At 44.1% G+C, this 25,755-nt stretch overlaps 1 long non-coding RNA gene across 2 annotated transcripts in view; it reads right to left on the bottom strand.

Moving 5' to 3' along the window:
- LOC105482106 (uncharacterized) overlaps nucleotides 1-25,755 on the bottom strand; it is a 180,882-nt gene that overhangs the window by 101,516 nt on the left and 53,611 nt on the right. For both annotated transcript variants that reach the window (XR_011607169.1, XR_987389.2), the window contains exon 3: nucleotides 10,691-10,756. This is a non-coding gene — a long non-coding RNA (uncharacterized lncRNA). The remainder of the gene's footprint in view (nucleotides 1-10,690; nucleotides 10,757-25,755) is intronic.

The raw sequence follows: 25,755 nt of genomic DNA, 5'->3' as shown, positions 1-25,755 counted from the left end.
CTTCCTCTTCCCTATCTGGAAGTCTTTCCCAATGTTAAGGTCTTCCTTAATTCATGTGTTTTCATGGGGCCTGTTCCTTATGTGCTTTAGTCCTTATCCAATTTGATCTCAGCCATTTGTGGATGAATCTGCCTCTTATAACCTTCATCTCATGGACAGAAAAAGTAATGCCTTATTTATCCTTTTATCTTACCCTCTTCCCTATTAAAGGAACCTATCAGAGGATACAACACATTTTGTGCAGTTAGGTGAGATCAGTCTGCACATCTCCTGACAGGTCATAGAGGCTAGAGATGGAGGAAGGAAATACTTTGTAAGGCCCCAGGACTGGAGGGGCAGGGACCTGGGAGCCTTCGCAGGTCCACTGCTTCTTCTGGGAGGTAAAGGCCAAAGATACTCTCTCCCAGGTTGGCTTTGGGCAATCAATGGAGTGGACTCATCACTGGGAGGCTCCACCCTCCTTTCTAGGTCCATGTTTCTGACTCCAGGGCCCCTGCCACCACCTGATTCTAAAACACCTCTTCCCACAAGGTCTCCCACTGCACAGTTTACTGAAAACTGGTCTGTTCTGAGTTGTGTGCCCTGAGGCATTATTTCATACAGAACTGGATCTGATAAATGAGGCCAGCCAGGTGGCATCTACTGTCTAGATGGAGCACTCTAGACATGTAACACTCCTGCAAGAAACACCTTGGAGGGACCTGGGCTCCCTCTCATGGTGTCCCCTCATCTCTAAGCTCTCCTCAACGGGTCACAGCAACTTCCACATTGGAAGAACAAGAGGGGACAGTCCCTGTATTTGGATGGCAGAGCCTCCCTACATGTTGAGGACAGGGCTTTGTCCTGCAAACTGTGACACAGACTGTTCTGTCCCCCAGTGTCCCAGAAAGCAGCTGGGGCACAGTCCTGTGCTCTCAGACACACAGGCACTCAGCCTGTGGCTTACTCCTTCCTCTCTCAGCTGGTGCACTGGCCCTCTCCCATGGATTGGGTGGAACTACCATGTCCGCTGCCATGACTGTTTTATAGAAGAGAAGAAAGTTGGTTATAAACCACATCAACCTGTCTTCAGACAATGACAGCCTAAACATTACCCCCTAGGTAAAAAGCATATCTGCTTTACAAACCAAGTCTCAAGAAAAGTCCCTTAGCCACAGTCTTTCCCATACTTCCATGCAGACGTCTGTCCCTAAACTTCTGTTATAGGGACATTCTGTAGCTGGCCCTCAGATCATTGCAACCAAATGGCAACATCAGGCAAGTGAGTAGGGTGTATATTTCCAACCTGAGACAGACTTGGTGGGGGCATATAAGAGGGTTGCCTGAAATTGGGGACAAGGTGCCAAGGAGGGATGAAATGTGCAAAGAAAGGGAAACTTCAACAAAGGCAACAAACTCAGTCCCTCACAGCTTGCCTGGACCTGTCTTGGCGTGCACAGTGTCCTTGGGGGGCCACCCAGCAGGGCTGGTCAGCCTGCAGCCCAAGCTGGAAGGATGCTCCCTGAGGTTCCATGTCAGTCTCTTTCCCTCTGCCCGTCTCCCTCTTCCCCTGGGCAGCTCGTTTGCTTGGAGCAGCCTCTCATTTCCCTGTGTTGGTTTAGTCTCAGGCCCAGACCCTGTTCAATATTTGTTTCCCCAGCTTCGCTATTTGCTCTCATTTCCATATGTTTAACATACATATTAGCTACCTCCTGCCTCATCCCATAGTTGTCACTGGTTTTTCCGGCCTCAGTCTGAGTCCCAGGGCCACTGAGCACCTGTTATCCCAGCAGGACGGTGCTGAGTTGCTGTCGCCTAAGCACTGGTGCCACCCTCCCTATTCCCCTACCCACTCAGGGGACCCAAGTCTGGACAGCAGGACCTCAGAGCTCCCTCTCCCCTTTGCTCGCCCCATCCCAAGTCACCCTTTCTTCCTTCTGGCAATGTAATATTGATTGATATTCTAGAACTATAATTTCTTCCTTAATGAGAAGTCAAGGTAAGAATACAATTAAAAGTTCTTAAAACGGACTCTGAAGCTTTCTTCATATTGTCCCTTCCCACGGCCATCATCTCCCGCTAAACTTATTTTATCTTCCTCACTCCACATTGGCCAACCTGCCTTCATGATAAGCTTCTTGATGAATCCTAGTGATCATCTAGCCCAACCATGGAGCTATGGCTTAAACGGTCCTTCGGTTATCCACCCCGCATTCCTTTCATGCACCTGGCACTGGGCTAGGCACCAGAGATTCAGACATGACAGGGATAAATAGGAAGAAGCTGGAAGGACCTCACATTTAGTGTGGGAGGTGGAGACCCAACTATAACACCGTGTGACAAATTTAAGAGAGAGGTGGAAAGGGGTTACCGGAAGAGGACCCTAACTCAGCCAAAGGTATCAGCAAAGGCTTCCCGCAATCCTTTCATGATTGATTATTCCACATTTAGGGGAACTCACTACCTCCCAAAGCGTCATCCTTTCCCTTTCTGAGTTCTTGACACACATACTTCTTTCTGTGAATATGTCCCTGTTGCCTGCAATCAGCAATCTAAATTTTTTTTTTTAGTAAAAAGCTGCATTATCCTTGAATGAACCATGTCCCTCTGCCTCAATGTTTCTCCAGCTGTAGAAAGAAAAGGATAAAGCTCAGTGATTTCTAGAACCCCCTCAATCTTGTTGGTTCTACAGCAGATTGGCTCTCAGGGAGGCCTCTCCCCACATCCTCACTGCACCTTCTAAAAAGATGCCACGGGTCACCTTCCCTGTCTTCTCCACAGCCTCTGGCGTCTTCTCCATTAAGCCCACCTGCTCACTCTGCTAGCTGGCTTCCTTAAAATCCTGCTCGTCATGTTATCCTGATTCCTTGCTGCCTGCAGGAGAAATCCACATATCTTGGCTTCAGATGCATTCAAGATATTTTATAACTGGCCCCAACATACCTTCTTCTTCCTGCCCTCTGCCACCATGGAACTGCTCCTGCTGTAATGCCTGTCTCACAGTTCCCAGACATGAGAGTTCATTTCAACTCTGTACCCCTGGATAGGCCTCCCCATCAACTTGAAAATCTGCTCCCTGTCTTTATCAATCAGCAAACTCCTATCTATACTCAAAGCCTGGTTCACAGCCTAGGGGTAATAAATCTATTCTTCCTCTGTCCCCATGAAGCACACTGTTCATGCTTTCATAACGCAATCCTATAAGTCTGTCCTCAGTCCTACTCATGTCCTGGAATTTCTGCTCTTGTCTGGTCCTGTCTACACTGAATAAAGATAACCTATGCAGCCAGTAGGATAGAGCTGTGACAATGTGTGACTTCCAGGACTAGGTTATAAAATGCATTGCAACTTCTGGGGAATCCAGCAGCCACGGGACCTGCAAATAGCCTAAGGGGAAGACCAAGACCAAGGGGACAAAGCTGAAGCCTCCTGCCAACACTCATGTATTAGTCTGTTTTTGCACCATTATAAAAGAACACCTGAGACTGGGTAATTTGTGTGTGTGTGTGTGTGTGTGTGTGTGTGTGTGTGTGTAAAGAGGTTTAATTGGCTTGCGGTTCTGCAGGCTGTACATGATGCATAGTGACTTCTGCTTCCGGGGAGACCTCAGGAAGTTAGCAATAATGATGGAAGGCAAAGGAGGAGCAAGGCATCTCACCTGCAGGGAGCAGAAGCAGGAGCAAGAGAGAGTGAGCAGGGAGGTGCTGTATACTTTTAAACAGCCAGATCTCATGAGAACTCATTCACTATCACAAGAACAGCACCGAGAGGATGAGGCTAAATCATTCATGAAAAATCCACCCCCATGATCCAAGCAGCTACCACTGGGCACCACCTCCAAAAATAGGGACTACAATTCAACATGAGAGTTGGTGAGGACACAGATCCAAACCATATTAACCACATCAACTTGCCGGCATGCAAGTGAGCCATTGTCTCAAGTGAATCCTTCAGCCACAGTCAAAACTTCAGATGACTGTATTCCCAGTCAACGTCTTGACTGCAACCCACGAGAGACCCTGAGCCAGAGCCACCAAGCTAAGTGGCTCCTATTTTGGATCCATAGAAACTGTGAGAGATAATAAATGCTCATTGGTGTTTCAAGCCATTAGGTGGTGGGGCACTTTGTTACACGGCATTAGATAACATGAACAACAGCTTTTACCCTATTGCACTAAAATGTATCTTTTTACAGGCTTCTCTGTACAATCTGTCAGCATCTTTGAAAACATGGGCATATGTCTTTCTCCTCCAAATCTAGTGTCGAGCAAATTGCATGATGCAAAAAAAAGCAGGCTATAAATAAATCCTTGTCTAACTTATTAATTAGTAATTAATTTTTTAAAGCCCTAAAGATCTGGTTTATGTTTCTCCTTGTTCAACTACTTGATTCTTTACTTTGGCTTCCTTTAGGCATCAATCTGTGCCATACCCCCACCTCCATACTCTACAGGGCTCTACATAATATTTGCAGTTTGCAAACGACTTTTTACCTGCCTGTTCATTCTTACAATGACCTTCTGAGGTTGGCAGAGCAGGTACAATTAAGCATATTTTACATAAAACAGGTTAAGCTTCTTGTCCCAGTTTGTCAAACAGTTCCAATTTTCCTAGACTTTCCCAGTTTTCCTAGGAGCTCAGTTCAGTGTCCCTTATACCACCCTTTCTTGGATAGGTAAGCTGGATATTATAGATGCTTCAGCTGCTTCTGTCTAAAGACCCATCATTGGGGGCTTCTGAAGGAGCTGAGCTTCCTATTTCAAGATAATGCAGACAATCATTCACACTTACAAGAATTTCCTACCTGGCTACCCTTCTCTCTTTCCAAGGCTGGAAGCTCAGTCGCCCTCGGCCACCCTGGACTATGATGACACAGAGTCTGGGTGTAGTCTGTGCCTTGGTTTGGTGTTCTATCTCCTGATTACCACAAGCTAATGCCACTCACCCCTGTTAGCTGCACGCACACACTGCAGACTTCCTGCGAGAGCCATGGTGGTGTTTGCTTGGAGAGATTGTCTGAAAAATAACCTCTTTCCCTAGCATCCAGAAATAGCTCTTGATGTTATCTTAAAAAAACAATTTTGGGACCAAAATTTAGAATAAAGCTAAGTGCCAGTAAATGCCTACATGACCGCTTCCAAGGGAAATCAGAAAGGATTTCTAGAGCCACTAAAACCATTTATTATTGTAAGCCTGTGGAGCTGAAAAGCTCCTGGACTGAGTGTCAGAAGACGTTTTTTTTTTTTTTTTTTTTTTTTTCGAATCCCAGCTCTCATCACAGTAGCAGTATGAGGCACTGAACCTCTTTGGAGTACAGTGTTTTTGTCTGTAGAAACACAGTCATCCTACTTTCTGTATTAAAATCATGAGATCAGGGACAAGGTGAATAAACATCATACTCATCATGTACCAAACACCTAGGATGTGCCACATGCCAAATTAGGCACTTTGCAGCTCTTAACTCATTGAAGTTTCACAGCAATGCTATGAAGTAGGCATTTTCCCTACTTAAGTAACAACTAAACCAAAACTTAGAATAGTTAAGTAGGATGCTCACCAGGCAGTAAATCAAGGGTAGAACTAGGATGCAAACTTCAGCTTTTTCCACTTTGCTGTGATGACAAGTAAGAGAATACATCCTAACATGCTCTAAACATTCCTTTTTAAAAATATCAAATGACATGAAAACAAAGAGGAAAGAACCCATCATTAGGAGACAGGCCCAGTGATACATGCCATTCTCCTTGGTTCTCCTTTTCTGACTTCCCAGGGCAAAGACTACACTCTGGAAGCATGGATCCTGGACAGCCCATGTTCCCAAGCTTCTGCAGATGAGGGTGAGGGAAGGGTGGGCACCCCACACCTCCTGCAGACCAACAAAAGTTCTCTCTTACCTGCCAGTCTAGACTCCACCTCATCCCTACCCTGTTCAAGGAACAACAGGGTTTCGTCGTCTCTCTGGGAAGCTGCAGATGGCTCATTTTTGCATTCTTCCCATTTCTTAAAAGTACTGCACATGAATTTTTAAATTTTTAAAAGTAAAATTGATTTAAATTGATTCTATTTAAATTTTCTTTTATTTTAAAGGTTTCACAATGCCTCCCAGGATAACTTCAGCCTTTCTGTGTGTTCAAAAACAGACTTTGGAGCCTATATTGAACTCACATACAGCTCCTTCCAGGTCACAAAGGCTGCTCTTTTCAACTCTAGAATTCCACATTCTGTGAAGTCCTAGTTCTCCTCTTCTGCACTTTGTAAATGGTACCGAGGTCTCAATTGCTTAATGCTCAGGACAAAACCCAGAACTTGACATTTTTCTTGCCCAACATTTTTCTTCCGACCCAGATTCCACAGAGCTCATTTGTACCTCTATTTGCCCATGAGTCCCTAAAATAGAGCAACCTCTCTTTAATTCTATTGCCATTCAACTGCCTGACTTTGAGTACATAACTGAGCCTCCTCTGTGACTCAGTTTCCTCTTCATGATCACTGCTCTATGTCCTTCCCACAGCTGCTGTGACAATGTTGAAGATGCCCCACAGTGACCACACCATCCTTGTCCCTTTTGGTCACTGTGCTGAGAGAGGCACTTGGGATTAGACTCTTCTTTATCCCTCAAAAGATAACCCTGGGGAGGAACTCATTTGATCACTCTAATTTTCCATGGCTAGTTACACATACCAGCCTCCAGCCCCATCCTTCACTTGGCTAACTCTAGCTCTTCGTATCCTGGTCCTCTGCAGAAGTCACTTTCTCTAGGAAACTTCCCTGGTCGCACCCAGTCTTGGTTAGGTGCCCTTCTTAGGGGGTCTCATCACATCCCATCATAACCATCACCATGTGGTGTAATTGTTTCTCTGTCAGTCTCATCCACCAACCTCTAAGCTCTGTGACAGTATCTCACCCTCCTTGTTCATCACTATATCCAGAGCCTAACAGAGTGGCTGGCACACAGTAGGTATGAAAAAGCACAGAATAAGCCTGTCTGTCCTGCTGCTTCATGGAACTACTATGGGAGTGTGTCTTTTAGCAAGCCACTTCATGTCTCCTGGCTTCAATTTCCTCCTCTTTAAAAAGCATGGTTTGAACTAGCTGTTTTCTATCATTCTTTCCTGCACAATAATCTGTAATTCTGTGATTCTAAATAAGGTAATGCATTGAAAGAACATGGAAAACTGTAGCACTTTATCCAACATAAGGATTGTGTTTAACGTTACTATTATTATTCCACATGGTTTTCCTGATCTGTGCATCCTGGCAACTCATGCTTCAGAATAGATGCAGCCTTTCTCCCGCAGCCAAAAGACTGGCCTTGCCCAAGACCGCCCCATAGGTCAACAGCAGTATTGCCACGGGGGTATGGATGGGTCTGACCCTCCTTTTCTCTTTCTTCACAAGAGCCTTGGGAAATGTGTGAGGATCCTTTCTTTCCTGCCATCTGAATATTGCCTGGGCTGAGTGGATGGGACCTTGTTTTTGCAGACAGTCTGTGATGACCTTACTGAATTTTTTCATCTGGCCATTTGGTTTTGAGGATTTTTTTTTCTTTTTTAAAAAAGCAAGAATTGAAAAATCAATAATGAAAAAAAAATGAAACAAAAAAATAAAGGAGAAGACAAGCAGACAGTCAGTGCGCCTGAAGTTTAAATTAGAATACAACGGTTTAATGCTCCCAAAGACCAGACTATCGTTTCTTATCAGATTTCCCCTTGAATGAGCAATTGTGAAGCCAACCTGTCCAGAGGAATGAGTTGTCATTCCGCCAGATGAGCAAACACCATCGATTTTAATGTGTGTGATAGAAACAAACAGCACCGAGCTCTCCCACTCCACACCCTCCGCTGGACACTATTCAGTGAAAATAGATGCCCTGGTTTTGTTAAGTGTCCAGGCAGAAGCACTAGGAAGGAAGTGGCAATGGAAAGTTCAGGACTGGATGCAGGGAGATTCTTCCAAACAGACTGGGCCCCAAGAGCCTCCCAGTTCAGAGAAAACACTGAGTCATGAAACATGGACCCCCCAAGGGGTCCTTCCCCCCATGGGAAGGACTAGAGAAGAGGATCACAGTTCCTTGCCAGGACTGGAGAGGGAGGAGCCAACACATCACCTCCTGGAAGTCTTCAGACAGCTGCCACTGGGCCAGGGCAGGCACAGAGGACAATAAATGGGGCCAGGAGCAATGGCAAGACCTGCTACCGGGCCTTGTCGTCAATGCCCAACCTAAGCTGCCTCCAAACCATGAGAACTGACTCAAAGAGAGTTTGCCTTTGAGATTTTGCTGGTGATAATCTGTTATCAGAGGCAAGAAGACTACTCAGTAGAGAGGAAAAGAGGAGGCCCCCTGGCAACCTAGGAGCTTGCCCCACAGCTCCCTAAAAAGACTCTGTGGCCTACTGTCACTTGCAATGTCTGCTAACCAAACACTCAGGGATTTTCTCTTCAAAAATCATGACTTCTGGTCTATGGCCTTCTGTGTTTATCTGGTTAATGAGTAGGCATCAAATAAATATTTATACAATTCACTGACTGATGTTCTGTACCAACTGAGAAGACAGTTCCTCAGTTGGAATAAACCGACCACATTAATGCTAAAAGCAATGGGCAGTTAACAGATATCAAGATATCAGCTTCATAAGAGGCCTATGTGAGACCAAACAAAATCGAGACAGAGAATATTGGACACTGATAGTCAGGCAAGTGTTCCCTGCACTTCTCTAATTAGTTTACTGTCCTTATACCCAGGAGAGAGAGTCCCCAGTCTGGAAGCTGAAATCTGAGGTCTGACTTGTTATTAACAACACAAAATGATGACACACCCCAATGTTTCAGTAACAATAACCCTTGGTTGTTCGGCTCTACTTCTACATTTGTAGTCTACAGGAAGGTAATCATGAGATAGGGAGAACCCCAAGAATTCAGTGATGGCGAATGCCATCTTCCCCTGCTAGCTAAACCTAGCAAAACCTACACACAATGAAAGTGATTTGGCAACTGAAAAAGTCAATGCAGAGATTATCTGTAATTGGGTGACTTGAGGATTTATAAATACCCAGAACTCCAGTCAAGGTGATTTGGGAGCAAACTCAGAGAGAGAATATTGGAGTGAAATTGTAATTTGGCAAGCAGAACCCTAATCAATCGTATTGTGCCTTCCTAGGAGAAAGTCCTCTTCCAAGCCTTCCCCTCCAGGCTGCTGTGAGTGTGTTCATCTGACAGGCAGGCACCTGCCATAAAGATTCATGCTTCAGTCTGACAAAGCCAGTTGCCATTGGAGTCACAGAATTCTTTTCTCCGGTTCTAATTCTATGATCCTCAAACATTGCTCTGATAAGCTTTGGACCCATATGGCTTGCTTGCAGAGAAAGAATAGACTGGACAGCCCATAGCAACTTACATACAGTCCATCTCATAATACCATTCCAACATATGCCTCTTGAGGCTTTTGTTAATGTAAACGAGTGGATCTGAGTTCAATTGACAGCACGGTTCTGAGGTCCAGGACCCAGCGCTGAGGTCCAGGACCCAGAAAAGGGGGAATTTGTCTAGAAAACTACCAGTCAGATGCTTGAGACCCTTCCTTCACAGACCACCCTCCCAGGGAAAAGTAGGTATTGAATTGACCTCTTCTTCAGAAAGGTGGCATTCAGGCATTTAATCCCCACATGTATGACATAGATTTTTTTATTACCCTTCTATTTGTCAATAAGGAAGTTAAGATCCAACGGCTCAAGGTCACAGAGCATGTGGTGTTTTGACTTCACACAATCCTGAGGCTTCCTCAGCAACATAAAAAGAATCACAGAAGATTTCCAAAGATCCTCCCCTCATCCAATCTGAAAAGGCTAGGCATGTGCTCCCCTCAATCCTATGTAAAAGGGCTGGCTGGCATGGGGTCAGATTGTCTTTGGAAAGACAGAGATCAAAAGGAGGTACTTTTGATCCCATCCCGCTGCACCTCCCTATTCCATTTGCTGGCTGCCATAGCCTCCGGCTTCCTTTCTGGGTCACTCATAGGACCCTCGGCATTGGGTTCCTCTTGCTGAGGCCTAAGAGGCGTGGCCATAAGAGAAATGAGTCTGCTCCACCTGGTGGGACTCCCATAAACATGCATTTTCACCTACAGACCCCGAGCCCCGAGCCCTGTGTGTAGAGAACAATACAATGGTGTGGTGCCTATGCTGTAGTGAAGTATAGGCAGGGAGAAGGAAGGCCATCCAGTGGCTCCCAGGCACTCTGTGGTCTAAGAAGCAAACTCGCCCTTCTCCTCCTCCTTGCCGCTGGCTGAGGGGCACCGCTGGGGAATCTCCCAGGGAGATACAACCACAGAGTCACATCCTTCCCTATTCCCTGTAGCTCTTCTCTTGCATAATTAGCCCATAGGGATTGTAGCCACAGTCCAGGCCTTCCAAGGGCCAGGGGACCCCATCACAGTGTCTGTGGGGCCAATGTGGGCATAGGATTTTACACAGTAGAATAGACACAGAGTTGTGCCTTCCAACTTCTCTCTCTTGGTCACGGTCCTCTCTAGACCCTATTCTGTTCTTTATTCAGACCAAGATTCTCGTTCCCCTCCCTAAACAGCCTTTCTCTCCCCAGAAGAGTCTCTGAAACCTGTATCTTCTCTCACTGCATTAGTCCGTTTTCACACTGCTGATCAAGACATATGAAAGATCACATAATTTATAAAGAAAAAGAGGTTTAATGGACTCACAGTTCCACGTGGCTGGGGAGGCCTCACAATCATGGTGGAAGGCGAAAGGTACCTCTTACATGGCAGCTGCAAGAGAGATGAGAACTAAGTGAAAGAGGCTTCCCCTTATAAAATCATCAAATCTTGTGAGACTTATTCAATACCAGGAGAAGAGTACGGAGGAAACCACCCTCATGATTCAATTATCCCCTGCTGGGTCCCTCCCACAACATGTGGGAATTATGGGAGCTACAATTCAAGAAGAGATTTGGATGGGGTCAGAGCTAAACCATGTAACTCATCTCAGCAACCTTATCCAGTCTATCACCTCCCCTCCCTCCTTCTCTCTTGGGCAGTTTTTCTCTTTTAAATGTCTCTCACCAGCTCCCATTTCTTAAAGCCCCTGGTAGATCCTCAAATCAAAAGTCCAACCAACGTTTCCACTCCCTGTGCTCCTCCTTTCCTCCCATCCTGGCCTCAGCATGGCTCCACAACCTCTTGCAGCATTTATGCTTGACCTGCAGGAGAACTTCCCCATGATTTATTTATTTATTTGTGAAAAATAAGGTTCCAATTATGGCATATCCATATAGTGGAATGCTTTGTAGCCATTTAAAATGATAGGGTAGAAGAAAATTTAATGAGGTGGAAAAATGTTCACAACAATGTACTCAGAGAGGAAAAGAGGCTACAAAACAGTGTGCGGGGAATGCTTGCATTTTTATTAAAACACATGTGTGGATTTATTCCTACGTGACTAAGAGTATATGAGCCTAAATGTTCTCAGTGGTCAACCAGGCATCTGGGCAGTATGATGATTGCAAATGATATCTTCTTCCTTGTGCTTTTTATATTTTCTAATTTGTTTTACAATGAGGAAATATTACCTTTGAGATGAGAAAAAAACATAGTAAGAGAGTAAGACTGTGTGTGTGTGTGTGTGTGTGTGTGTGTGTGTGTGTGTGTGTTTCCTTGAGACACCAGTAAAATGCCCTTTCCATCCTCTCTCTCTCTGGCCTTTCTGTTTTTATCCACATTGGCATATGTACTTGTTATTCTGAGCAAATGAGCCAATTGAAATAAGACTCCATTTATGCAAGCAGACTGTGGCTGTTGGTAGTCCAAAAATGTTGTCAGCACTAAGCAATTGCTCCTTTACTTGTCTGAAATGCACCATATTCTCCAGTTGTGCCCTGCTCCAAACTTAGGTCAGCTCAGCTGTTCCAGAAAGCACGATGGACGCCACTGCCATCTGAGTTCTCACATGCAACTAGAATCGTCTCTTTGCCACGGAGAGGCAGCGACGTACAGTGTTTAAGAGTGTGCATTATTTTATTACTAGACTGACAACTTGGGTTTGAGTTTCATCTCTGCCACTTGCTATGACTACTAACTCTCCAAGCCTTGGTTTCCCCATCTGGAAATGGACAACAATAATGGCAATATCCAGTAATAGGATTGTTTTGAAGACTAAATGACTAAAAATAATCAAGTGCTTAGCATAGTGCTTGGCATATAGTATTTAACAAATAGGAGTTGTTATTAACCATGGACAACCTTATTTCTTGGAGGAAATAAGTTTGAATCTTGTATTTTTAGTCTTGTGTACTTGGCTTTTAATTAAAGACATAAGAACAGATTTCAGCATCTCAGAGAAGATAAAGAGGGGAGGAGGTGAGGAGGGGAGGAGTTGAGGTGGAGTATTCTGTTCTGTTGCTTGCATCTCAGAAATATTTATAGACATGGGCATGACATATGAACAGGTCACAATCTTTCAAAAGGGCTCTTCTTTAAAAGGGCATCCTTCATTCTAGCTTTGCTGTGCCCTGAGCACAAGACCATATTTTAATAATGACCTGCCTAAAATCAACAGAAATACTAGCTTTCAGTTCAGTAAAACAGAATCTGAGGGCTGAAAGTAACCTCAATCCTCATCCAGTTCAATGTCCAAATGATAGATTTTGAATCTCTCCCTAAACACACACATGATGTCATCAACTGGTCTATGCTCTGCTGTCTCAAGTTACCAGGAACTCATACCTCCTCGGACAGCTCACGCCATGGAGGGCACTCAAAAAGTTAAATCCGAATAGAGATTCTTCCTTATGTTGAACCTAAATCTATCTCTCTGTAGGTCTCTACTTATGGTCCCATTTCTAATGCTTGCAAAGAAAGAACAAGCAAGACCTTTCCTCTGATGGCATTCTTTCAAATATTTGCAGCCAGGGACCATGTATTCCTCTCAGCTTTGTCTTCTCCAAGCTAGATACCATCAACTTCCAAAACAATTACCAATATGCAAAGTTTTATGGCCCTTCATTGTTCTAGTTCCTCTCCTCTAAATTTGGTCTGGTCAAGTGTGGGGTCTAGAATACATTTCTTCTTATGTGATTTCACTTACTCAGGATATAGCAAAATGACCATCTCTTCCACTTTAGACATTGCAGTTTTATTCATGTTGCCAAGAGTCTATTTGCTCTGGGTGGCCACCACCAATTTACTCCCAACTAAATCCCAGGAAGAAAGGTATATATTCCTTCACAAGTACTGCTTCTACTTTATAATGATCTTATTCTGTAATTGTGAGTTTTTCTTAAAACCCAATACAGAATGTTGTATTCTCCTTGGTTAAATTTCATCGTTTTGGATTCATTTCATTCTTTCAGCTTGTGAAGAACTTGGGGGCACCTGATTCTGTCATCTAGAGTATTTGCTAACAGTCCCAAATTCTTGTCATCCACAAATTTGATGACTCTGACTTCTGTCTTTATAAAAGTCATTCATTAAAACTTTAACTAGCATCCAGCTGAAGTCAAACCCTGGAGAAGTTCACTAGAAACTTCTCTCCAGTTCATCATCAGTTCAGATTTTTAGATCCTTCACAAAGTTATCTGCCTAAGAGTCCTTTGATCCTTTCTGAATACATCTTAAGATATGGTGTAATATGGTATGATTTTTTTTCAGGATGAAAATCAGAAACACACTTTCCTAATCTACTAATCTAATACCTAAGAAACAAAACAGACAAGTCTGATATGGCATGCTCTTAGAGAATTCTAGGTCTTAGGATTCTCTGCTTCTTTTTCTGGATATTCTCAAACTATCTCTTCTTGTAATTCATTTTGGAATTTCATTTTATTTCTTACTCCCTTGCTAAAAATGGACCTGACACTGGCCTTCTGGTCTCCTGACAATTATCGACAATCCAGGATTCCCCAAAGATCACAACAGCAACCTGCGGAATGAAAGAAGAATAATCGTGAAGTGTAAGGTGATTTTGCCCGTCAGGATCTGAAAGAAGTAAATATATAAACAAATAAAAGACAATATTAGAAAATAAATCTGTTTCCTTGGGTTTGGAATAATTTCTTCACTATCATTCTAAAGGCGCAAAAAGCAGAAATCGAGAGGCTGATGGATAATTACTACATTAAAATTAATTTGGGACAACTCCACAGGGGCATCTCATCTCCACACTCCCTGTGGGGTTGGCTGAGGTTTTGCTGCAGATGCACTGCAGTCCAACCCCTTCTTTCAGCCCAATCAGGCACCCCTCAGTTCCTTACAGGTGTGGCTCCTGATGGTGTACCTAATAAACCTCCTCCACACAAATCTCCAAAGTCTGTTTTCAGAGAACCTGACCTAAGACAGTTGGTATCAAGAAGCAGATTTTTATATGGGATTTTGGAGCAGTATCACTCCCACTGTAGAGTAAGCTGTAAGTGAGTGCTTTATCACTGGAGTCCTGTTAGTCCCTGGCATGCTGTATTGGCACGGTTGTTAGAATGTTTATGAAATACCAGTGGAAGGGCAAGTATGGGCAGGTGAGATATTTCAAATATTTGAGAAGTATCGGTAAATAGTAAGTTTCAAATTTATGGAATTGAATGCCATTGCTGAGTGCTACTGATGCATTAGAGAAAGACAATAAAGGCTGAGGGGGATTATTCATGAAGTTAAAGCTAAGCGTGAAAGTCAGAGGGTCTCCTTAGCAGCACAGAACAAGAACCCCCTCTCTTGCAGCAGGAGGCAAGAAAAACTGAGGGTCAGGCCAAAAGCTGAGTTACAAGGGGAGCAAAGCCTTAGAGGAATTTGAATTCTCAACTTGAGCAAGTCTGCTCCACCAAGGTGAGGGCTGTGACTGAGAAGGAGGGAACAGGACTATCGAGATGGGGACATCTATGTTGATAAATTCAAGGACCTTGAAAGCCCAGATGTCCACAAACTCTCTATGGAGGTGCCCCATCCTCCTTCTTAGAAGCTGATGCTCCCTCTCCTATTGCTTAAAAGTGTTGCAAAGGCATCTTATTTGAAAAACATGCATACTACCCTCTGTATGAAATGCTACCCTAACTTGTATTCTGTTTGATACAAGATCCATAGTTAGTGTAACATCAACTGGAGAAGTGCTGGGTCTACCAAGGGAGAGGGACATATGCCAGGGACTATGGGCTGTAGCTCCTGTGCAGCAGCAAGAGATGAGAGAGCAAGCACTAGACCGACTCCTGAGGGTGTTGGGTCAAGGGTGGCAGGGCACAAGGCTGGATAAGTGAGAGTTTACTGGTATGGGAACACCGTTCCAGGACACAGAATAAATACTCTGGCAAGTACTGTGAGAAAGGGTGCTAATATGCTAAAAGGGTATCTCTTGGAAGCTGGGAAAAAGGGATGGCTCTGCCAAATGAAGTAGAAATGCCAAAATTGTAGTAGCAGATGATGGAAGAACAGGTATTAAAGCTCAGGTAAGTTGCCATGCTGGAATGCACATACTGCACAGAGCCAGAAAACCTGATCAGTTGACCATGTTCTATGGGACAACCTGAACGACACTTCATTCATCAAAGCGATGAGGAATGCATGGGTGAGGCGATACTATGGACTAAACTGTATCCCTCCAAAATTCACATGTTGAAGCCATAACCCCCAGTGTGACTGTATTTGGAGCCAGGGTCTTTAGTACATAATTGAGGTTAAATGAGGTCATAAGAAGGGGGCCTTAATCCCATAGGATTATTGTCTTTATAGGAGAAAAAAATGCAAGACAGCCCATTATCTCTGTCTGTCCCTCTCTGTCCCTTCCTGCCATGTAAACACACAGTGAGAAGGCAGGTATCCACAAGCCAGGAAGACAGCCCTCACCAGAAACTAAACTGGCAAGAGTCTTGACCTTGGACTTTCAACCTCCAAAACTATGAGAAAATAAATGTCTGTTGTTTAAGCCACCCAGTCTGTGGTATTTTGTTATGGCAGTCTGGAACTGACTAATAGTATTACCAAAATTCTTGAAAAATTCAGTGGTGGCTGTCCTCTGTAGGCTAGAGTTTATAAGAGGAGAGGCTGTTCTAGTACTAAATTCCCTAGTAATAACAGAGATGACAGAGTCATGAAATAACAGAAGCCAGGTGGTGGCATTTAACCATCCAAAGCAAGGTGTATGCAATGTCATAATGATTGACAAAGTCAATGTGGCAGCCAGGTAGAAGCAGCCTGACCTGCAGAGAGTTAGGAAGATTAAGGGACTTGTAACATTAGTGAAAATGTTAGGGGTCCAAGTGCCTGGGGCATGCTAGGACATTTCCTCCAAGATAAAGTGCAAATTATGGCTTCTCCCATATCCCAGCAATAAAAAGGAAGCACAGTGCTTAATACATTTCTTCTGATGCTAAAGGAAGCATATGTCACACTTGAGAATACTGTGCCAATCCACTGCACGGCTAAAACGGAAGGCACCAGGTTTGAATGGGGCCCAGAGCAGGAAAGGGTACTTCAACAGGTCGGTCAGGTATGCAAGGAGCCTTAATGCTTGTGCCATAGACCTGGCAGACTCTATGGTATTAGGGATATCTGTGAAGGGAAAATATACCATGTGGAGGTTACAGCAAATCCTAATAGGAGAATCAAAATGTAGACCACTAGGATTCTGTAGCAGGGCCATGCCGTGTACAGGAGAGACTAATATACCATTCAAAAAATGACTACTAGCAGCTAAACGGCACAATAGAAACTGAACATCTGACCAGAAGACATCAAGTGGCTATGCAGCCAGAATAGCCCTTCATAAACTGAGTTCTACCAGATCCACCAACTAATATATCCAGGCAGGCTCAGCAATGACCCAGTGTTCAGAGAAAGTAACCCCAGGGCCAGGCACAAGTAGACCCCAAGGGTTTAAATAAGCCACATCAGCAGGTGGCCCAGACCGTTCTGTTTGTACCACAGTTACACTGGCATCTCTCTTTCAACTCACCTCTGGACAATAACTACCCGATACAGGAGAAAGAGATTCAACATGGGCATGGATGGGTTCATTTGATGTGTGAGCAGAAACTGAAAGTGAACTTTCGCTGCACTATAGCCCCGCTCAGGGGTGATCCTCAAAGAGCAATGAAGAGAAGCCCTACCAGAAGGTGAGACATCTGGTTGTCCACATTGAGTGGAAGTAGAAGTGGCCTGAAGTAAGGTTCTATATGGTCTCCTTGGAAGTGATAAGTGTCTTCGCCAGTTCATCGGGGCCTGTAAGAAAACAGATTAGAAGATTGGGACAAGAAAGAACGGAGAAGAGGCAAATGGATTGACCTATGGGACTGGCCCAAAGTGTGAAGATCCTTACTTCATATGTTAATATCCTCCAGAGAGCATCCACCCCAGAAGAGGACTAAATAAGCATTTAAAAGAGAGCAACTCAGCCAGCTGACACCAGCCAGGCTCCAATAACTGAATCTTGACTTGCACAGTGGGTTTATGAAACGGAGTGGCCACAGTGGCAGCAATGGATATGATGCACGGACTCAGGGGCATGAGCTCCTGCTTATCACGGCTGCTCTAGCTCTTAACGCTGTCAAATGTCCAACCTACCAGCAGAGACAAACGCTATGTCTCCCATACAGCAACATCCCTAGAGGAGACCAATCTGACGTTTGATGGCAAATGGGTTACATGGAACTTCTTCCACCCCAGAAGCAGCAGAGGTTCATTTTGATAAAGAAACACATATTCCAGGTATGGGCTTACCTTCCCTACCCACAGGCCTCAGCCAGCACACTATCTAAAGGCTTCATCAGTGTTTAATCCAGCCACATGGGATCCTGCACAACATCACATTAGACCAGGAAACCGACTTTACGGCAAGGGAGGGGAGATGGAGCACATGACCATGAGTTCACTCATCTTATTACATGCAATGACGCCTAAGAAAAGAACAGCCTGATGGAGCAATGGGATGGTCTTTTGAGGGTACAGGTGAGGTGCCAGTTTCGATATGATTCTCTGAAAGAATGCAGAGCTTCTCTTCTAGGATGCAAAACACTGCCACACTTCCTAAATTCAAGACCATTATACATATACTACATGTATTTATATAGAAATAAATTCAGATACTGAAGAAACGCAGTTGGGGCACTCCTCTTTAACATCATTCTTAGTGACCTCTTATATTTCCCAATGTAAATTTTCCACTGGGAACAGACCAAGAATGTCATTAAAACTTATGCTATTGTTGGCTGGACCCATTGGCTCATGCCTGTAATCCCAGCACTTTGGGAGGCTGAGGCAGGCAGATCGTCTGAGGTCAGGAGTTTGAGACCACCCTGGCCAACAAGGCGAAATTCTGTCTCTACTAAAAAAAAAAAATAGCTGGGCATGGTGGCACACATCTGCAGTTCCAGCTACTTGGGAGGCTGAGGTAGGAGAATCACTTGAACCCAGGAGGCAGAGGTTGCAGTGAGACAAGACTGTGCCACTGCACTCCAGCCTGGGTGACAGACCAGGACTCCGTCTCAAAAAAAAAAAAAAAAAAAAAAAAGAGAGAAAGCAGCAGGCACAGAAAGCACTCACCCTCCTGGCAGGTTAATTTCCCTTAACAATCAGATGGAGTTTGGGCTATTCTTTATACAACGCAGGCAGAGAGAAATACACTTGTTTCTCCAGTGATCCACTGGAGTTTTTATTGGCACTGTTCTACCCAGTTTTGACAGTAGCTTGGTATATGTGTAGCAGCTATAGCCCAAGAGGAGTTTGGTGACCGGAGCTCAGACCCCTCAAGGATAAGCATATGAGTCACATCACGAGGTAAGTCACACAGGCTAGCAGAGGTGCTAGCTCAGGGAAAGGGAAATCAAAAATAGATATAAAGTAGGAAGTCAGGAGGGCATAAGGTTTTTCAGAAAATGAGAACAGCCAGAATCTTGGAGAAGCTGTTCACATATAGGGGTACTGCAGGAAGAACACAGAGCCAGGCACTATAATGTTTATAATGCAGTGGGTTCTATGCTGCTTCACCAAGACCCTGCCTCAGGACCTCCCAGCCATGTGAATGTTGGCTGCTGGTGGCTTCAAGATGAGTCACTTCCCAGGAATTACTTTTAGCCAAGGGTTCAAGGTAACTACTCCCCTTCCCAGAGGCCCATATCCTTAATCAGGGACAACTCTGAAGAGCCATGTTGGTTCCAGAGCTTCTTATGAGGTTGGCCAAAGCCTTTGTTGCAAATGTGTCATAGGTCAAATTCTCCCTCTGCTCACTCCTGCCTTTCTCCCTCTCTTTGAGATATTCCGGAGACCATTCTCCAATAATCCTCCTACACACAAATCTCCAGCTCAGAATTAGTTTCCAGGAAACTTGACCTAAGACAGTGTTCATTATTTTATAGCCATATCTATCTATCTTCCTACTTCTATGATGTTTTTCTCCTATGCACAGCTGCTCAGGTGTGGAGAAGAGAAAGTGGGTTGTTTCTGTCAGAATTAAGATTTTTCAAGGTAAAGTGAAATGGAAAAAAAGTAAGCAAAAACTGATTTGAAGTTATTTTAAAATAGATTGACTAAAGTTATGTAATAAGCAAGCAAAGATGGATAAAGTGGGAAGAGAAGATGGGGGTGACTGATGGATGGAAATGGGATTCAATGAGTTGAAAGTTTTGAGGTCAGCATATTCATGCAGTGGAAGTATTTGGACAACAGAGGTAGAAGGATAGAAGCTTTTAGTACAACCACAGAAGTTCATTATTTTGGAGGTGGAGTTGTTTCTGTGGATGATGTGGTTTAGCATCTCATCATGGAGTGAATGGCTCAGCTGAAGTAAAGAAGGTCACTGAATATGAGAAATTCAAGGAACCAGGAAGCCAGGACTTTAATGTGGGGTCCATAAGGATGTTGACTTTGCCTAGGATGAGAACTGGAGTTGAAAAGAAGAAGACAGCGAATCAGCACCGAGTCGTAATGCATAGGGACACATGGCAAGAGGCTCCTCAAATGATTATTAGGAGAAGGGGGAGAAACAGGTAGGCTGATCTGGTCTGAGCCTTAAAAGCTATAGGCTTTTACAAAAGGAAGGGAGAAGGGGCAATGGGTGGCCAAGAGAATACTCTTCGTACCTCCCAACTCTGAGATACAAGGGTAATAAGGATAAAGATCTACGTTTGATAAAAGTCAGCTAAATTTTGGCTAGAGCAGGGACAGGAAGAACTGAAACATAAAGGTTAAATGACTTGTGCGGAATCATACAGACTGTGATAGAATCAGGATTCAATCCCAGAGCATCCATCTGCCTCCAGAGCTCATACTCTAAACCTCCATGCTAGAGTACCTCACAATAGCTGTGTCACAGAAGCGAAATATCAACAAAATATACACATTATATTCAGCTCTTGTTGATGCTCATCAGTTAAGTCCATTTTTCTAAGTGCATGATGGTCAAACATGTTTGAGACATGTTGATACAAGCTGTTGTGCCATGGATTCAGAAAAAGACACTACTGCATAGATGATAGGGGCTTGGCATCATAGAGAGGACAGATCAAATACTGTACAAAGTAAGTATACAGTTCAAGGCCTCAACCTCAAAAACATGCAACACTGTCAGCAACCTCAGACCTCCTTTTCCATTCTCAATCCCCACTCTCAGGCAGCCAAGAGCCTTCAGACTGTTTGCCCAGGGTCACCCACTCTGGTCCCCAGTACAATGATACCTCCTCTTCATAGCACTCCACAGTTTGAGTCTGTCTTTTGATCCATCCCATCAACACTGAACTAGCCAAAGTCCATATCTTGGGGTATTGCCAGTGGACTAGCCAGCTAACACTGGATTTCCTCAATTTGATGTGGCTATCTATTTAATAGCCACTTGTTTTTTAAATGGGAGAGAACCTATATTATATATGTAATATATATATAACAATTGTAAGACATCTAATTTATGACTCTTTAACATGTGCAAAGAGTACTTTGTTGGAGGAAATAAGGCATTTAGTAAATTTGATCTGTTCTTTTTTAAAATTTGAGACTCATGTTAATATTTCTTAGGACTGTTTTAATATTAAAACTTATGTATATGCAAAGGGTAATGTGGATGTTAAATGACATTATTAACTAATAGCAGACCAGAAAAAAATATGTATATAGGATAATTTAAAAGACTTAATGTGTTATCCCACCTGGAGGAACTTGAAAAGACGCCACTTGTCACCTAGTGACCAAAAATGCAATTTCTCAGAGCAATGGACGTGTGCTAGTGGGAATTTTAGGTCCACTTAAGAACAGAGAGGATTTACGTTTGGGCAGGTCAGACATTTATTGTTGCCTTGAAATCTTCGCAAGTCCATCTGCATTTGAGACCCGCTCTGCTCTTTGCTTCCCTACAGTCACTGTATCCCTTGAGATGACAAAAGAAGCTTCTTAGGGCTGCAGAAGTTAGGTTCCACCTGGGGTCACTTTCATTGTATGCTTATTTATGTTTATGACATGGCCACTGCCATATCCTATCATGGGGTGAGGCCCAGGGTCTCAGCATCCCTCATTCTGTACCATATCTGTGATGAGCAGGACAGATGAGCATCCCTCGTGCACAGCCAGCTGCAGCCTTCATCCACCGTCTCACCAAGGAGGCTGCAGCTGGGGGAAAGGGGCTGTGCAGTGTGGCTGTAGGGATTGATGGGTTGTTAATGCAGTGAGGCAGTTACATTGTCTCATCCTGACAATGCTGCCATTTAACATCCTCATGGGCGGGCACCGTGACCCAACCACAAAGCTAATGAGGCTTGGCACACCCCAGCTCAGTCTTGCCCTCTGAATATTAGTTAACTTCAACATCTGCAACATAAATGCTCAGTCAGTCCATGGTGGTGCAGAATGGAGCACAGTGCCTCTTGCACATGGAAGTCAGGTCGCTGGAGCATCTGTCCTTTTGGAGATTAACCCATGCTAGGCATGGGGATAAGAAGGGATCAGAGAGATGCGTATTTCTCAGGCCTTTGTCACACAAAATTCTATATGAAGATGCCGGAAGAGACTTTTCCGAAGTGCATTTTGCCAACTGTCTTTGCCTTACATAGAAAGAACATGAAGCCTGTAGGTGGGAAGGTGACTTGGCTAAAACTAAAACAGAGGTAAGGCTTCAGCCCAAGGCTTCTGGACCTCCCAAACAAGACATCCCTTCACATGGAGCCTGGTCCCAAGTGAGAATAACTTTGACTCTATCCAAGCTTAATCCATGATATCTCCCTTGATACTTCCCTCTCCCTTCCCTCCATAGAAAGTCCCTGGGCCTGCTGTTAATATTTCCTGAGTTGGGCCTTGCCCATCCCTTTTTTTTTCCCCCACCTTCACCTTGGTTAAGTGCTCATGACTTCACTCCTAAATCGTACCAATGCCTTCCTAAATGATCTCCTTTGTCTTAGTGTTGCTCCACTGCTTCCTCTGCTTGCCATTTGTAGATTCAGTTTCTGAAAACTCCTTTTCTTACAGGCTTTCTTTGCTCAAGAACCTGCTGTGGCTTTGCATAGCTATTGGACTAAGGTTTACACTCTAGTTAGCATTCAAGGTCTCATTGCCTTTTCTATCATATCTTCAACTGTTTCCTGCGTGGTTCCAGCAAAAATGGGCTTCTCCTCATCCCCTCAACACACTAGTAGCATTCTTACCTCCACGTTTAAGTAGTTCCGCCTCCTCTCATTTAGAAAATCTCTACTTCTTTCTTCCCAAGAGCAATTCTATGCATTTTCAATCTCACCTCAAGCTTCCCTCTTGCATCAAATGTTTCCTGAATACCACAGCTGATTCATCACTCACTCCTCTGACATCCTATAGCTTTGTCTCCAGGACTCACTTGAGCCTTTGTTATAACTTACCTGCATTGCTCTGTGTATCCATAGAGCTGAATCCTATGTCCTTTCAAGCAATTTGTAAATTGCTTAATGAAAGAGATTATGTCTGTACTTTGGTCTCCCATCATAGATGACTAGACCACAATGTCTGCCTAATACATTCCCATTCAACTGAGTTGAAAGCAAAGTTTAAGTCCACTTTGCCTCCAGGCTAGGATTTATTGACACCTTCTCCATGACACACCCTCCAAAAGATAGTACTGACTCCACAGAAAACATCCTATAACTCCTAAAACAAATTATAGGTACCAAATCCCCATTAACCCACTTATTGCAAACAGTGCAACATACAATCAAAATCCGGAGAAGAATCAAGATACTTCTCTAGAATTTATCACAAAATTTGACATATGTAGGGGAAACACTTTATATTTTAATCTAGGACTCAACAACCTTAAATCATAAACCTTAAATCAACCAAAGCTCAGCCCTTTACTAAGTACGTTATACAACATTTCTAAACTTTGATTGCCTTATCTTGGAGATTTAGTAATATCTTGCTTTTCACAAGGAGGAGGATTAAACGTACTAGCATATGTGAAAGTATTTAGCACGGTACCTGGGCTACAGCACTTGTTCAGGACATGTTTTAGTTTCTTCCCTGTGATTCATCACCCAGTAAGAAGCACCAAAAGCATGGCGCCAGGCACCATCAGTGGCCGCTCCATATTGTGTGGTGGGGTCAAGAGTGAATACTAAATACCAAGGTCTTTTCAGAGGCACAGAAGGGTTTGTCAGCCTAGAAATGTCTTCACTAAGGTAGCACAGAATAGGCTTAAATGGAAATGTTCCTTCCACATTTTCATGACCGTGCATGTTACCCTGTCCTCTACTTTGCAAACTCAGGTGGAACATCCTTTCGCCTCCGGCAGCCCAGCTACCTATAGCTCTCCCTGTCAGTGTTGGCTTCTGGGCTGTAACGTCCGCTGCATGGCTGTGGGAGAGGCAAGGGAGCAACCAGCCGGGCAGAGCATTTGAATTTCTCCCCTGGCCTGGTGTCCCCTTCGAAGGCAGAACTTCCTGCCCAAAATGGACATGGCTTGAACATTATGTTGTGTTAATTCATGGCTTATTCATTGAGCTGTTCCAAGGGAGAAAAAAATTATAATGGGTAGAAACAATTTAGAGATTCCAGGAAGAAAAGGGGGGAGAATATATGCTCCAATTTTTTTTTTTTTACCTCAGTGCAGCAATGGGTCTTTCTGGGGATACCTGGGGCCCAGAGTGGTAGTGCACTTTTGGGGAGCTCTATCTATACAATGGCTTTTTCTTGTCTACTCTGTGACAAGGCAGGAATAACACATGCCAGGTCCAGACCATTCACCACCATTGCCCCTGGCACCTCACAGATCTTCTTTCTGCAAGAAAGATGGCATTTCAGTGTTGACAACTTCTCTTTCAAGCTATGTGTCACTTTGATAAGTGAGAAAATCAGGGTTCCCCCAAGGACGGGGCATTACAAGCAAGGAGTACTCAAGGTAAATCAGAGAAGTCTGGTGGGAAGAGAGGGGGCAGTAAGGGAGCCTCTTGACCCACCATCTTCCCGACAAGCATTGCTAGGAGAATCAAGGCAGAGCAGGCCCATGCGGATGAAGGAAACCGAGGTGTCCAAGTTATAGGACACTGGGGTAGAAACAGAGCTTACACCAAATCTAGTCTTCCTCTGCCTACTCAGAAGGTCAAAAGCATTACAGCCAAGAGTTCTGTAAAGCAGAGACCCCCTCGGCCGTTGTCTGTTCTTTCTTACTACCACATGAGCTTATAAGCTAGTAGAAAGTATTCTGCTCGCCTCCACAGAAGCTACTTAGGATGAATCACTCAGAAAGTTCAAAAGCCTGACTTTCACAGCAGGTGTGACCACATCACTACAGCCAGTTAGTGGGGTGGGGGTGGGGGGTAAAAAAAAAAAAGCAGGTTTCAGCAATGTTTTAGGAAAAACCCTAACGATTGTAGCTGCCTAATAATAGAGCCAATTGTCCAATAAGGCAGTGAGATCCCCATCAATGGAGGTGTTTAACAGGAGTCTGGCAGAGTCATTCCTGAGAGCACTCTCCCCTGGGTGGGAAATCGGACTAAGTGGTCTCTATTTCATGCATCTTCTGACTCTTATCTTCTACAGGAGGAGATATAGAGGATAGAACAGACTGGACTCAGTTCCTGTACTAAACTTAGGTCTACGTGCAGATGGCACAGAGCTTAGTCTTGGAGGATCTGTGTCAGACCTCCCTCCTCATCTCCTATCTCCTTCTCAGATCTTCTTAGTTGGTTCTAGACCATGTCCCTATCTCTTCGACTATCGGAGGGTAACATTAAATGCTAATGACATCCTTGAGGGAGGCTTTTCCTTTGGACTTCTCTTTTGGAGCTACTTGGAATCCGGCATTTAGACAGAAAGAGGGAAAAGGTGACAAATTGTCCTGACTCTAGCCCTTCTAAGTCCCGTTTCACTTGTGACCCTTGCAGGAATCTGCAGGATCTTTGATGACATACCCAGTTATTCTCCCAGAGACCCCAGCCTAAGGGACCACAGGCTCATCCCCCACAGAAGCCACAGAGAGCAATGGTCACTATTATGGGTTCTGGAGTAGGAAAAATGTGGGCTTGGATTCTAGCATTTACCAGTTGCCAGCCATGGTGTGACCTGGGGCAAGTTATTTTCATTCTCTTAGCCTCAGTTTCCTTATAGGTAAAATACGGAGGATTATTACCACCTCATTGGGATTTTTGATATTAAGTGCTTAGCACATTCTATTTATGTAATAAAAAATGGTGGTTCTCATACCACAACATTCTACTCACCAGCAGCATGCATCTGTCTCCACATACTGTCTTCCTGCCTCCTACCAAGATCTCTGCCCCACCTCAAGCCAGCCTCTCTGCACTCCTTCCCATTTCCCTCTTGCATATCCAAGGACATTACTTTAGCAATAT

Source organism: Macaca nemestrina, chromosome 8 (genome assembly GCF_043159975.1).
Source record: "Macaca nemestrina isolate mMacNem1 chromosome 8, mMacNem.hap1, whole genome shotgun sequence".
Taxonomy (NCBI): Eukaryota; Metazoa; Chordata; class Mammalia; order Primates; family Cercopithecidae; genus Macaca; species Macaca nemestrina.
The sequence above is the reverse complement of the archived record's forward strand: the minus strand, read 5'-3'. Positions and strand labels throughout refer to the sequence as shown.